We start from the raw sequence: 13,575 nt of genomic DNA, 5'->3' as shown, positions 1-13,575 counted from the left end.
CCTGCAGATACCCTGACATTTCCCAATACTATGAATAAGAACCAGAGGGACTACAGAGCCCAAACATCCTGGTTCTCTGGAATTCACAATGGGAGCAGAGAGCTGTAGGGCCTCCTTGTAGTATGCATTTTATGGGGAAGATAAAGTTACCCAAGGCCTCTCCCTGGACTGTAAAACCATGTGCTTGAACATCGGTAAGGACACCATTCTCCCATCAGATCCAGGAAGAAGACAAGATTAGAATGACTGGCCCATGTCAGCCATGTCTGCGGATGACTGCGGCTTTCCCAAAGCCGCTTACCAAAAAAGAGAACAAGACTCTCCTGCATAGAACGACATCAGAACCGGACAGACTCTGGGACTGGACGGTTCAGAATGGCCCCAAACCACGAGGCAACATGTCCTGCAATAAGGAGAAATCCAAGATGGCGCTAGCAACGGTGTCACACCATAACTCCTCTCAGGGTCTAGGAAAGATCATTTGCAACCCTGAGGTAATTCACCAATGCAAACCTCAGGTTCAGATGAGGCGAAAGATGAGGAGTTACCATTGTGAAGGTAGTGACAAATGGGACGTGCCATTTACAAGCCCGGTCAGGATTGACCAATGGCGATGAACCTAAGCCCAGGTTGAGGGATCTATAAAGGGACCAGGCAGGCCTAGGTAGGTGGAAGATCCCGAGGATTATAGATGTGCTGGTCTATCCTCTCTTGATACCAGGGTAGAGAAAAGAGGGCTTGTTGATCGAACCCAAACAGGCTATAAAGGAAGCTCTGGATTCCCAGTAACAGGAACATGCAGGGAAAGGAGCCTGATTTAACCGAACCACTGGAAAGTGGAAGCGTTTTTCACTTCACCTTGTGAGAATTGGGCGTCCCGAAGCAACGACCTCCATCAGCAACCCGAGGTTGAGGCTCATGTGGAGGACCAAGGCTTGATCGATGTTCTGAAAGCCTAGACCTAAAAGGGACCTGTTGAGAAGCCCGAAGAAAAAAGCTTCAAGAAGAACATGTTGAGAAACCTGAGATTGGTGGGACAAGTTGTGTACTTTGGGAAAGCAGAGTTTTGGGAGGGACCTGCAGTGAACACAGAGAAAATTGAGGTCCAGCAGGCCTGTTCTATGTGGAAACTGAGGCCCAGGGAGGCCTGTTATAAACTTATTTTTATTGAATTTCATGGTTCAAACAAGTGCAGTATATCACGTAGATTCACATGTCTAATTCTGCATCAGGTACATACTCGTATGGACAGCGGTCTGTCACATGTAAGACAGTTAGCAGTGTCCATATTGATTCATCTGCTCTTCAGAACAGTAATTGGTACATCTTCCCATCCCTCCTTCCCCTCAGATTCTCTACAACAATATGCAGACAAGTCTGTGGTCCCCAACTCATGTGGGTATTACCAACCTCAACATGCTTGTAGAATGTGTAAGAATCTATGGACATTTTGTGGTGTTATGTTCTATTCGACAGCCCTCAAATCCTCAGGTGGGCCTCCGATCCGAAGGAGCCTGCAGGACGTCACAAATCTCTGTAGTGATCTGCCTCTGTGTCACCCCCACTCATCCTATCCACAACAGATTTCTCGGCTTTGACACATTTCCTAAGGTCATCCAGCCAGCATCTCGGGAAGCTGTTCTCCTGGTGCCTTCTATGCGATAGCAATCCTGCGTTTAGCTAGTATCGGCCCCAAAGTGTGAACCTATGCCAGTACCTTACTCGGCTTCCCCTTACCACATCCAAACGGGCCCAATAAGCAGGGCTCCACTGATACTCGAATGTGTAGCCGTGTGAAGTCAACTCATTTATTTACCACCTGGTCCCAAAAAGTTCAGACTGTTGCATGTCCCGACCAGCAGATGTGTAAAAATGAACTGGCACTGTAAGGTAGGCATGGTATCAACAGTAAGACAGACACAAGTGACCACAGTTCAAGGGTGTTTATTGAACTTCAAAAAGGGTATGATAAATGCATATCTAATTCTAAATCTACAGATGGGAGCAAGTTATGACCATCAAATAATAATGCAGTCCTAGTGGTGTTTTGTCAAAATAAAAGGGCCTCTACTAATAAAACTATTGCCAATCCTTACCTCAAAATTCAAATGATGTGGGTAATAGTGCTACTAAAAATAAAGAAATGTTGAAAATAAAAATAATTTAAAGAATTTGTTTATTGGTATTTTCTTTTCATAAACAGTACAGTGCACAATGTTTAATTTTCAGTACGCAAATCAGTGCATTTAAGTCCAAACAACAAAACAATAACAAAGGAGTAAGGAAAAGAAAGAAGAAACAGGGTACCCAACTTTTGTTAGGGGAAAACAACGAATCAGGTGTTCACTGCCATACTCTACACAGTGACTCCGCTTTTCTCATTGGGGGTCAAATGTGCAGTGCACTGTTAATCAAGAGAGGACCAGTTCAGCATATGTGAATCCGGTGCAGAGCAAAGTGACAGGCGTGAGTCCTGCTATGGCTGTGGGGGTGGGTTCACAGTGGTCCGTTATCAGAGGGGTAAAAAACAGAATTAACTAATGTCTTCCATGTTTCAAAGTTGAGCGCGACATCCCCATTACGTACAACTATTGATCTTCCCCAAGCGGTGGTCCCAGTTTAGCACCAGCGCTGCATTTCTCTCAGCTATGTCAGAAAAAGTGGGCCTTTGCATGTTATCCAGGTCATAGCTATGCATCTCTTGGGCAAAATACAAGCTAGGGCCATGAATTTAGAGGTATGTTTATGCTTGCTAGCTCTGGAATATGCTCCTAATATGCACTTGAGTGGGTACCACCCGTATCTTTTGATCCCTGCTGTTTCGTAGATATGTTTGATTCAGTGACCAAAAACTCTGTTGCCTCGCATTCCCAGAGCATGTGCATTAAATGGGCATTCTCTTAACCACACCAGGAACATTTGGAAGATGCATCTTTTTTGATCTTGGCGATTCTGGAAGGAGTCGTATACATGCGATGAAGCACATTAACTTGTAGGAGTCTGAATCTCGTATTACACGATAGATCTTTAACTAAACCCAGCGCCCATGCCCATTGCCTGTCAGTGATTTCTACCCCCAAGTCTGCCTCCTATTGTGTTTTCAACCTTGTGAGCTTAATGCTTGTGTTATCCAGGAGGCACCTCTACAGTCTGGATACAGGCCTCCAGCTATCCTCTAGTTCATACATTAGTGCCAATATGGTATTTTGTTGGGGTTCAGCAGGCCAATTCAGCCAGGTACACTTGGCAAATGTGGTTATTCTCATATCTTAGGAACCCCCGCACCCCACCCGGAGATCCTCCTTTTGCATGAGGTAGACCAGTTCTCTAAAGGTTCAGTTCTCGTACATGTCTCCCCAAGTGGCAATGCCTGATCTCACCCAGCATCGCACAAACTTAAGTTCCTCTGGATCACTCTGTGTGTTAATCAAGAGGGAGATATTGGGACAGTAGGAGTGTCGGAGTCTGTCTTCAGTGTTCTTGACAAAACCTTTCGGCCCACCCTTAATGTTAATGAGTAAATTGCATGTTTGCTTCCCGGGCACCATAATGCTTCCTTTAGTAACATAGGGCTTGGCACAGTGCTGAGCATGCTCTGTTGTAACTTCATCTGACGGCCATTTCGCGATAAAGCTAAGTTGCGCTGCTGCATAGGAGTATTCCAGCTGCGGTAGTTGGACACCTCCCTCCTCGTAGGGTAGGGATAGGGTAGTGATGGCCAGTCTGTCTTTTCGGGTCCCATAAAAAAGCACTAAGTGTACTTCCAGATCCTGGAAGAAGGGGACTTCTATATAAAAGGTAACATTGGTGAAGCTAAGAGCCTAGGTAGGATGATCATTTTTGTGATGGCCACCCTGCCCTAAGCGAGAGGGGCAGTCTGGACCAGAACACCATTGATTTTTTTAAGACCTTCCACTGCTCTGTGTGTTTAGGGCATGTGTCTTTTCTGGGGTGTGTGTAATTGGTATGCCCAGGTATCTAAAGGAGTCATGTTCCCATTTCAGGCCCCATTCCAGTGCGGAAGTCACATAGCTCTGCTAGAAGGAAAAGGCATGATTTCTGCTTGTTGAAGGTGATGCCTGATAAGTCTAGCACATCTAGCATTATAGGTAAGTTGTGATGCGGTTGGCATAGGTATCTGCCATAGGTATCTACATCGTCTGCGTACAGGGAGAGCAGATGTGTGGTGCCCCTATGTGGACTCCCACCTCCAGGTACTCTTGTCTCAAGTATACTGCTATTGGCTCCAATGCTAATATGGAAATCATTGGCGGGAGCGGGCACCCTTGTCGGGTACCCCTTTTTATGGCCCACTGTCCCGATATGTGCCGACCTGTGTTGACTTTGGCTGTGGGGGAAGTGTACAATATTTTGATCCAGTGTGTAAAAAAAAAAAAATGCTCCAAACCCCCGTATTGTAGCCTCTATCCACTCCCATTACACTGAATATAAGGCTTTGACCGCGTCTAGAGATGCTACTACGTACTGTTCAGGGCCATCATTAGTTTAGTCGATTGCATGTTGCAGTCTGCGCAGATTAGAAGTGGTGTTGCGACCAATTACATATCCGCTCTGGTTCGGATGTAATAATGCAGCAATGCACTGACAAAGCTGTGTAGCTAGCATGATGGCAAGTATCTTGATGTCATAATTGAGCATGGCCAGGGGACGGTATGAGTCGCATGTTTCTGCAGGTTTTGCGGGTTTAAGGATGGGGACCACTCACATTTCACGCATTGTGTTCGGGAGTTCGACAATATCAAAGGCTTCTTCGAAGACTTTTAAACGCGTTGGGGCTAGAGTGGATTGATATGTTTTATAGAATTCTGCCAAGAGGCCGTCGCTACCCGGTGTTTTGCCTGAAGCTAGTGAGGTGATCTCTCCCTCTAGCTCTGATGAGGTGAAGGGTTGGTCTAGGAGGTCTCGCTGACTAGTGTTGAGGTATGGGAGTTCAATATTTGTGAAGGCCTCTGCAATATCTTCAGGTGGTGTTTGAGAGCTGTGACTATATAGTTTAGCATAGTAGTTGGCAAATATTTCATTAATTGCTGTCTGTGCCCTCCAAGGTGATCCACATTCATCTTGTAGAAGCGTGATTGGAGCTCTAGGGTATTATTTTCGGCATAACCAGGTGAGCAACTTCCCGTCTCGTCTCCTTCTGTGTGCGTTTGTGCTGTTTTAGTGACATGGTCAAACTTTGACAGTTTCTCCCATTCGGCTCGGCAACAGGACAGAGCCTCCTAAGAACTCGCTTGGCGGATGGCATGTTGAGATGCAGCTTTTCTAGTTCCTTGACTCTAGCTTCGGAGATCTCAAGCTTCTCTCTCAATTTCTTGCAGATACCGCCAGCTCCAGCGATGCTCTCCTCTCTGGATATAACCTTTAAGGTTTCCCAGACAGTTCTCCAGCTGTTCACACTGCCAATGTTATCTTTCAGGAAAAAATCTAGTTTGACACGAAGTTGCTGTCTAAAGGCAAGATCCGTCAATGCGTCCATGGGCATGCGCCACGTCAGTACCTGGTTGTTAGGCATCCCACGATCCCATGAGACGATAAGTGGGGAGTGATCTGATATGGTGCAGCACATGTATTCAGCACCCACAAATTTGGGCGGTTGATTGGAGCCAGCAAAGACATAGTCTATACTGGTGTGCAATTTAAGTGGGGAGGAGTAAAAGGAGTATTCTCTAGACTCAGGGTGGAGCTCTCTCCAAACATCAACCAGGGCTAAAACAGCTAGCGCTTTGTTAAGTGCGGTTGTGCATGGGAGTAGACCGTTCTTAGGCGGTGTGGACCTGTCGTATACTATATCTCATACTCAATTGAAATCTCTGCCTCATATGAAGAAGGCATCCCTGTGTGGGGTAATTCATGTGCATAGTGCCTGAATGTGTGCAGGTATCACATGGTTTGAGAATTAAGAATGAACTATGGCTAGTTCTGTGTTACTGTGATAACCTCGCATTAATGATGTACCGACCCCCCGCGTCCTTATCAAGATTCAGCAACCGGAGTGGGAGCGAGTTGGCGACCCATATGAGGACCCCTCTGACATATTTAGAGTATGGGGACCCGTATACAGTGCCTCCCCAGCATTTCACCACTACTTCCTGCTCTTCGGCTGTCAGGTGGGTTTCTTATAGTAGAGGTATTGAGATCTTCTTACGCTGGAGGTATGATTTAACTCTGTTCCTGCGAATGTATGTGCCGAGGCCCCTCACATTCCATGTCAAGATTCTAATCTGCGCCATGACTTTTGTGTTTTCATTCTGGAACCCTGGACAGTGGCACCCCAAGCTGTGTTTATTTGTGCTAAAGTGTGCAGGGCATTTTCGATTCTATGTTTAGTGCATGTGGTGACGCTGTATCTATCGCACAGTAGGGAATGTCTTTTAACCCTTGACATTATGTAGGGGGCTAGTTAGTAAGCAGACAACCTTACGTTGGTTGGGTAAAAATAACTAAACATAAACGGCAGGCCCCTGAACATGGGGTGTCTGCGGGCAGATGTGCCTTCAGCTGGCACCGGCTTGGTGGGTCAACAGCAGTATTGTGTCGATGATCCAGATGGATCGGGGTGGGTTCCTTTGACGCTCAGTGGGCTTGATCGCCGGCTTCGATTAAGTAGCAACAATTTCCTCGGTGCGTAGCACTTATCGCCCCGGTCCACACTAAAGCTGCTAGTCCATCTTCCAATAGATTGTAGTTCCAACACGTTGCGTGCAGCTGTTAATAGAGTGGTTCCATTTCTAATTACTCCCAGCAAGCATATTATGGTGGCATGTTGTGCTGTTTGTCAGTGGCTGTTGTTGGGAAGGCGCTAGCTCTATCTTCTCGATGTCGAGGGTTATCATGTGTGTCTATGTTGTTGTGCTCCATCCACATTGTTACCGCTTCCGACCTCTCAATGAAATGCCACCTTCCTCCATGTATCACTTTTAGTCTGGCTGGATATATGAGCATATATTTGATCTTTCTGCCTTAGCCTGGCTTTGATTGAAATAATCTATTCTGTTGCTGCTGCACTAGGGGGGTGTAATCTGGATAGATGGATATGTTTGAGTTGTCTCTCTGTATCACTCCTACTTCCCTGGAGAATTGGAAGAGCACTTCCCGGTCTCCGAAATTCAGGATTTTTGCAATTATAGGGCGAGGGTGCGATCCGGGTAGGGGTCTTTTTTGTAGGGATCGGTGGGCCCGTTCAACAGCAAAGCCTTGTGACAGTTTGCCAGGGCCGACTTCCTGCAGAAACAGGTTCTTTATGTAGTTTGTTGGGTCTCTGCCCTCGGTATCTTCTAGTATACCTAGGACTCTATCGTTTCTGCGGGAGTGAACCGCGGCATCTTCAGCATTATATTCACATTCTAATATGCAGTTTCTGGATTCTAGGGATTTGGTTCGGGTGGCTAGGTCATCAGTGGTGGTAGCAGTGTCTTTCAAGAGTGTTTCAGTGATCGTGACCCACTCTGCAAGAGATCTCATGTCTTGGCAGTGAAGTTGTACATCCATCTTAACCTCCTCGAAACTGTGTTCCAAGGAGGATCGAAGGGACGCGATGGCTGCAAGTACTTTGTCTTCTTGTGGGTCCGGTTGAGAGCACTGCACCGGTTGTTGGTTCTGATGTCTGTGATTTGCTGAGGCCAGCAAACGGGTCGATGATGGTGCCCTTGTGTTTGTTTTTGGTTGGGGACATAGCTCTTAATCCTGGGGTTCAACGCATGTGGCATCGTTGGTGAGGCACTGAGTTCTGGCTCCCCCGGCTGTGATCTAGCACTGTGCTAGACAACCAAGAGTGGGTTACAATCCTGTTCTGTGGCTGCTAGTGTGTCCCTGTGTCAGGCCCAGAGTTGGCTTGCGGGTTCCGAGCGATGCATTGGTCTAGGTGGTACTTCGGTGTGCAAGCTGTGACAAGTCCAACGTATTTTGGTTGATTGCTACTTTGTGCAGGACGTGGAGTGTAGTGATTGACTGATGCAAGATGCGTGTGGAGTAGCTGTTTGCTTGAAGTCAGGCCTGTATAGGTGTCCTGGCGTGTCTGTGCGGCAGCATTGTAGGCTCTGCTTGGCTCTGCATCTCCAAGCGCTGCACAGAGTTGTGGTAGAGCTAGTAGTGGGAGTCACCACCCCTGATTAGTGCTGTTGCATGGGCAATGCTCTCGTAGTTGGCGATTCGCTTAGTGTGGCTGCTTGTGTCTTAAGTTGTTGACCAGACACTTGGGCTGTGCTTACTCAGGTCCTGGGTTCGCTGTGGACGGGGGGCGCACGCATTCGAGAGTTTCGATCAAGAGTCAGAGGCTGGTGTGTAAGTGCTGGCCATCGATCGGCCTGGCTCAATCTCCAGTGAGCCACTCCTCAAGCCCGACACAGCAGATGCATCAGACTGCACTCACGGGCCGAGCGCAGGTGCACAGAAGAGCAGGGGCTTGTTGTGCTCTGGGAGGGTGTGTGCTCCTCACAGGGGGCTCATATGGTGAGAGCACAATCTTCTGCTTCGCTGGCAGGGATGTGTTATTGCAAGTTTATTCCCCAGAGCGCCCCCGCAATGTCAGCAGGGTGCGCGGCCGCCAGGCAGGCGCTTGCACACAGCAGGTGCTTCCCAACTGCATTACTGGATCGAGAACAGGAGCGCAGAGGAGCTGGGGTCTGGCGTTATACACTGCGTGGGTATGTGCCCCCCACGAGGGGGGCTCGTATGGAGGTGTAGTGATCCTCCACTCCACGGGCGGAGGTGGTCCGTTGTGAATTTATTTCCCTGTGTGCCCCTGCCATGTCGCTTACCATATCAGCGAGGATGAGCAGCGGTGGCGCAGGCTCCAGTAAGATCTCGTTGGCCCCGCTGTGGGGTGCCTGCTCGGGGGCAGCGTTTCTGTCCCTCTCTGAGCTCAGGCCCAGCACCGCCAATGTTTGTTAGTGTGTTGTCAAGCTGAGGGCTGACACAAGGAGGTGACAGGATTTGATGTGCCCTGGGGGAGGTTGAAGGGGCGTACGCAAAATATAGGGGGCGCTTGAGGTGGCGTTCCTCACCTCTGCTGTGCAATCAGGGATGCACCAACTCCTGTGAGCTGCTCGTTGCATGGCCAGCAGTGTTGCCTGTCCCGGCAGCGGCACAGTCAGCCGTGGGACCGGCGCAGGTAGGGTCTTTCAGTGAAAAGGTCAAGGGGGCGCTTCCCTCGTGCAATCCTGTTCGGTCTCGCTGTCTTTCGCCTTGTATTAAACTGCCATCTTGGAACTGCTGCTTCCTCGTGTGCTTTGCCTTGCTGAGAGAGTGCTTTCGTACTCCGTCTTTTTTCTGTGTGGGTAAGTGTGATGGAAGTGAGGTGTGTGTAATGATCAGTAATTGCCTGACCCTGTCTGACCATTGTATTGGGACATGTCAGGTATATGGCTTGGGTGTTGGTCCTTTTTCCCCTCACAGTGAGTTGTCCGTGAGAACGTGTTTGTGTCAGGAAAGGGAGGCGGGGTTGAATCCCTAAGTATCCTACCTGGTAGGATGGGGTGAAGAGGGGGGGGAGGGGGTTTCAGGGAATGCAATAACGCGTATCGCCATCCGGTGTCCCACTTCCACTTACCCGAAGACCCCTCATCCAGGTGATCCTCCCGCATTGGTCCACCCCCAGGAACTGGATCCAAAAGCGATGGCCGTGTCCTGGCCACCTGAAAGACGGATCACCGGAGACTAGCGGGTGAGACACCTTCAGATTTCTCACACTACCCTCCGACACTGCCAGCAGCTCTCACTCGCCTCCCCTGCCTTTTTGGCTACTACTGGGGGTGACATAAGCATGCAAGACACATTTATATTGTATCCATTTAAGATGAGCATTTCTGGACGTACGTTTTGCATGGAATAACACTTTCACACAATCTCTGTCCGTTAGTGGTTCCCCCAAGTCATCAGTAGATTTATGTTGCGCCTTATCATGTCCATTTATCCTAGTGGCTATTCCAGCAGCGTACAGCTGTTATGCGCTTAACTTCCTCCCATAACTGATACAGTGCCATGTTAATAGCATGTGTCGCAGGTTGGGCTAGGAGCCCCTACCAAAGACCCTTCATATCTGTCATCAATTTAGCACATTCCAGGAAGTTGAGGTGAATGTGCGCTCACTCTTTCCGAAACTCCTGGTATGTGATTGCTCTATCCCCCATGTATAGGTCCTCAACCGTTCCACCTCTCCCCACATGAGACATCGGTGCACTTCTGGTTCATTTCCAGTTATAGCCCAAACTACCACATGACAGAGTCAGTTCTGGTAGGAAGGTTATCTTCGACCCCGATAATCTAGTTGCTTGCCACCATACACGGACCAGCAGGACCCCTGGCAAAGGGAGGGACCCAAGGTCCTTCCCCTGCACCCTAGTACGTCAGACCATTTCAACGGCTTACACATATTCACTATCCTATATTAGTACAGTCATTCCCCTTGGGGTGCGTGAACCAATCCACCAAATGCTGCCCAGTAATGAACATTAAAATCTGGTGCTCCAATGCCTCCCTTTACCTCCGCGAGCTGCAAGGTCAACAGTGTAATTTTCAGCTTCCCTCCCTAACACAACAGCTTGGCCAGTATCATATGTAGTTTGCGAAAGCAGTCACCAAATACTGGCATCGGCATCACCTGTAGAAAATACAACATCCTTGACAGAGAACTCATTTTTGACAGAGCCACTAGACACTAGCCAACAGCGAAAATCTGACCCAAAAGTCTTTGGGCTTCATTACGAGTCCGGCGGTAACCGAGCCGGAAAAACCGGCAGGTTACAGCTGGACTCGTATTACCATTCCGCCTCTGTGATTCCCGGGAATTACTGGGGCATTACGACCCCGGTGACACAGGAATTCCGGAGGCAGAATTGTGTAAGTCCCCATTCCCATAGAGTCCCATAGGACTCCATGGGGATGGGGACAATGGAAACACCGGTTCAGTCTATGACAGAGCCGGTGTTTCCATTTCCGCCTGCAGGCGGGTGGTGTTAAACCCGCCAGGTCAGACCTGGCTGGAGTGACACCTCCCGCCTGCAGGACTCGGAATCAGCCGGTCCGGAAAGAACGGTGGAGGCGGATTTACCACCACTGTTCTTTCCGGACCGTCTGACTCCTAATGAAGCTACTTTTATCAAATGCTACCATACCATGGTCGGCATGCTTTTCATAGACCAATTCCCAGTTTGCCCTCACCTGGATCACAAGATACTCAAAACCATCTGTGACAACTTCCATCCCAAAGCATGTCAAGCGAGGACCCATGGCCTAAAGTATTGTGTAAATAGCTGGTTAGCACAATTAACCACCAGTCCGGACATGGTTTCAAACTCGTGCTCTGATGTGAGAACTGAGCCTAAATTCCAAACTGGGTCCCGGTCATACAATAAGACATTTGCATATAAAGAAACACAATGCGTTCTCCCACCAACCCATAAGCCTACTGCTTCATGCCTCCTACAAAGGACTCTTGCCAAAGTTCAGTGACGCATACCCGTTCATGTCATTGAAGACGAGGAGACAACCTTATTGACACAAACCCTAGATGTGGACCCCTCATACAGGAGGTGCACCCAATTTATGAATCTTGTACCCAGCCCTAGATTTTCCAACGCCATCCATTGGAAATTCCAATCCAGAGTTGAGTGCTTTACACAAATTAAGATTAAGCCTTTTCACCTCCTCCTTCCCTGGCCTCCCACACCCAATCGCCTCTGCCTTCAAACAGCACTTGCCTTCGCACTTATTGGCCTTCACCACTGTAGGCCTGCACTTACCCATCTACTTTTACAGTTAACTTCCCACACTGGGCACTTACACCTGTTCCTCACTCACAAGCACAGGTACTCTCCCTCATGCCCCCTCCTCCCTGTGCACTTGCATGCTCTGAATGCTCGCAAGGCCTAATTGGTTCGTCTTTATCCTCCAGTGTATTAATTGTTTCTATCCCATGTTCTCTACCTGTTGCCCTGTGGGCGCTTTGAAACACAATTTACTTGTTGTATAAGCGCCTAATAAATGCACAATAAATAAATAAAATGTCCTCTTTAGCATCCCTCTATGCATCTAGGATAAGGAAGAGCCTCTGTAAATTACGTAAAGCACTTCTAGCAGGGATAAATCTTGTCTGATACGCATGTACTATATCACCTATCACCAATTACAGGCAGCCTGCGAGTATCTTGCAAAGAATTATTATGTCCACATGAATCGTGGACAGAGGCCTGTATGAATCACAGTGAGTGTGGTCCCTGTCCGCCTTGGGGAGAACCACCACCAGAGCTTCCAGCAGAGAGCCATCGAGCCCATCTGAAGTCTATGCTTCCGTAAACACATCCAGTAGTTTGGGAGCAAGCAATGTATTAAAAGCCCTGTACCATTCCACTACCATTCCACTGTCAGTGTTGCAAAGGCAAAACCCTTGTTAAAAACAATGTCAAAAGTATATAAAAAAAAGATTTTTTCAACAGGAAAACCATTCTACTGTCAGGCCATCTACGCCTGGGGTCTTACCCATGCCAAGGTTCTCAATAGCCCATTTCGAATGGATTGTGTCCTCCCATGTATTTCTCATTTTTGATATTCGATATCCAGCTTTAACTTCTTCGGAAAAAGAAATTCGGCAGAGGGCGCTGTGCATCGATGGCATCGACTCGATGTCCCTCGAGGGCCTCCGTCTCGAGGATGTCATTGAAAGCATATATATCATGCGCAGCACCCGTTGGCTTCAGTTTAGTTTTGCTGCAAATGCTATAATTTCGAGAAATACAGCACGCTTCTTTACTTCATAAAAAACGTAATTGCTTCGGGAAATCGAGTATGTTTTAGTCGACACCGACTACCCCGAAGACCGGGTTCAAGAAGTGTCAAGATTGTGGGTCGAAAATGTCATTGACCGATCCACCCTCGGGGTGGAGCATAACACCTCGGGCTGCTCCAAGTGCCAGTCGATGACAGGAAAGGCCTCAAAGGAACGAAAAGGGAAATTGACTGTAGGTCAAAACCCCAAATCATCTACCCCGACCAAAAAACCTTTGACTGACGAGTCGAGTGGCGACTCTCCTCGGCGGAAGAAAGTTAAGAGGTCAAGATCGAGGAGTGTCATCCACCACTCCTCATCGTCGTTCAAGAAGATCTACCATAGGTCGCCTTCTTCGACTTTGTCGGACTCCTCCCCTGAGAGGATATCTTGCCCCATAGATAAATCCACTCCAGCCGAGTGGGAGGCTTTCAGAGCAGAGATGCTAAAAATATTTGAAAAACAAGTCTCCAAGCTGTGCTCCTACCACGCCTTCCAAAGAAGCCGGGAAGGAAATGGCTAGACCTAAATCCTGCCCTCACTCTAGCCCGGTATGAAGGCCTGATCCTCATCGGGAGCCATTGAGGCCTTGATCTGATGATGTGTCATCGAAGGATTCGTCGAGCCGCAAGCATAAGCATAAGTCGAGGTCATCAACACCATCGACGCCAGCTGGGCCTTCGACGCCAGCCAAGCCCTGGACATCGACTTCTACGCCGAAGGCATCGACGCCAGCTGCGCCATCATTGCCGGCTGCGCCATCGACTCCGAGGACACCATCAAAACCTATGGCG

At 48.4% G+C, this 13,575-nt stretch overlaps 1 protein-coding gene across 3 annotated transcripts in view; it reads left to right on the top strand.

Moving 5' to 3' along the window:
• The window catches only part of CEP89 (centrosomal protein 89), a 1,655,177-nt gene that overhangs the window by 838,340 nt on the left and 803,262 nt on the right, over nt 1-13,575 (top strand). The window lies entirely within an intron of this gene.

This window comes from Ambystoma mexicanum, chromosome 1q (assembly GCF_040938575.1).
Source record: "Ambystoma mexicanum isolate Mex_15411 chromosome 1q, UKY_AmexF1_1, whole genome shotgun sequence".
Taxonomy (NCBI): Eukaryota; Metazoa; Chordata; class Amphibia; order Caudata; family Ambystomatidae; genus Ambystoma; species Ambystoma mexicanum.
Note: the sequence above shows the minus strand (reverse complement) of the source record. Positions and strands in the feature narration are given on the sequence as shown.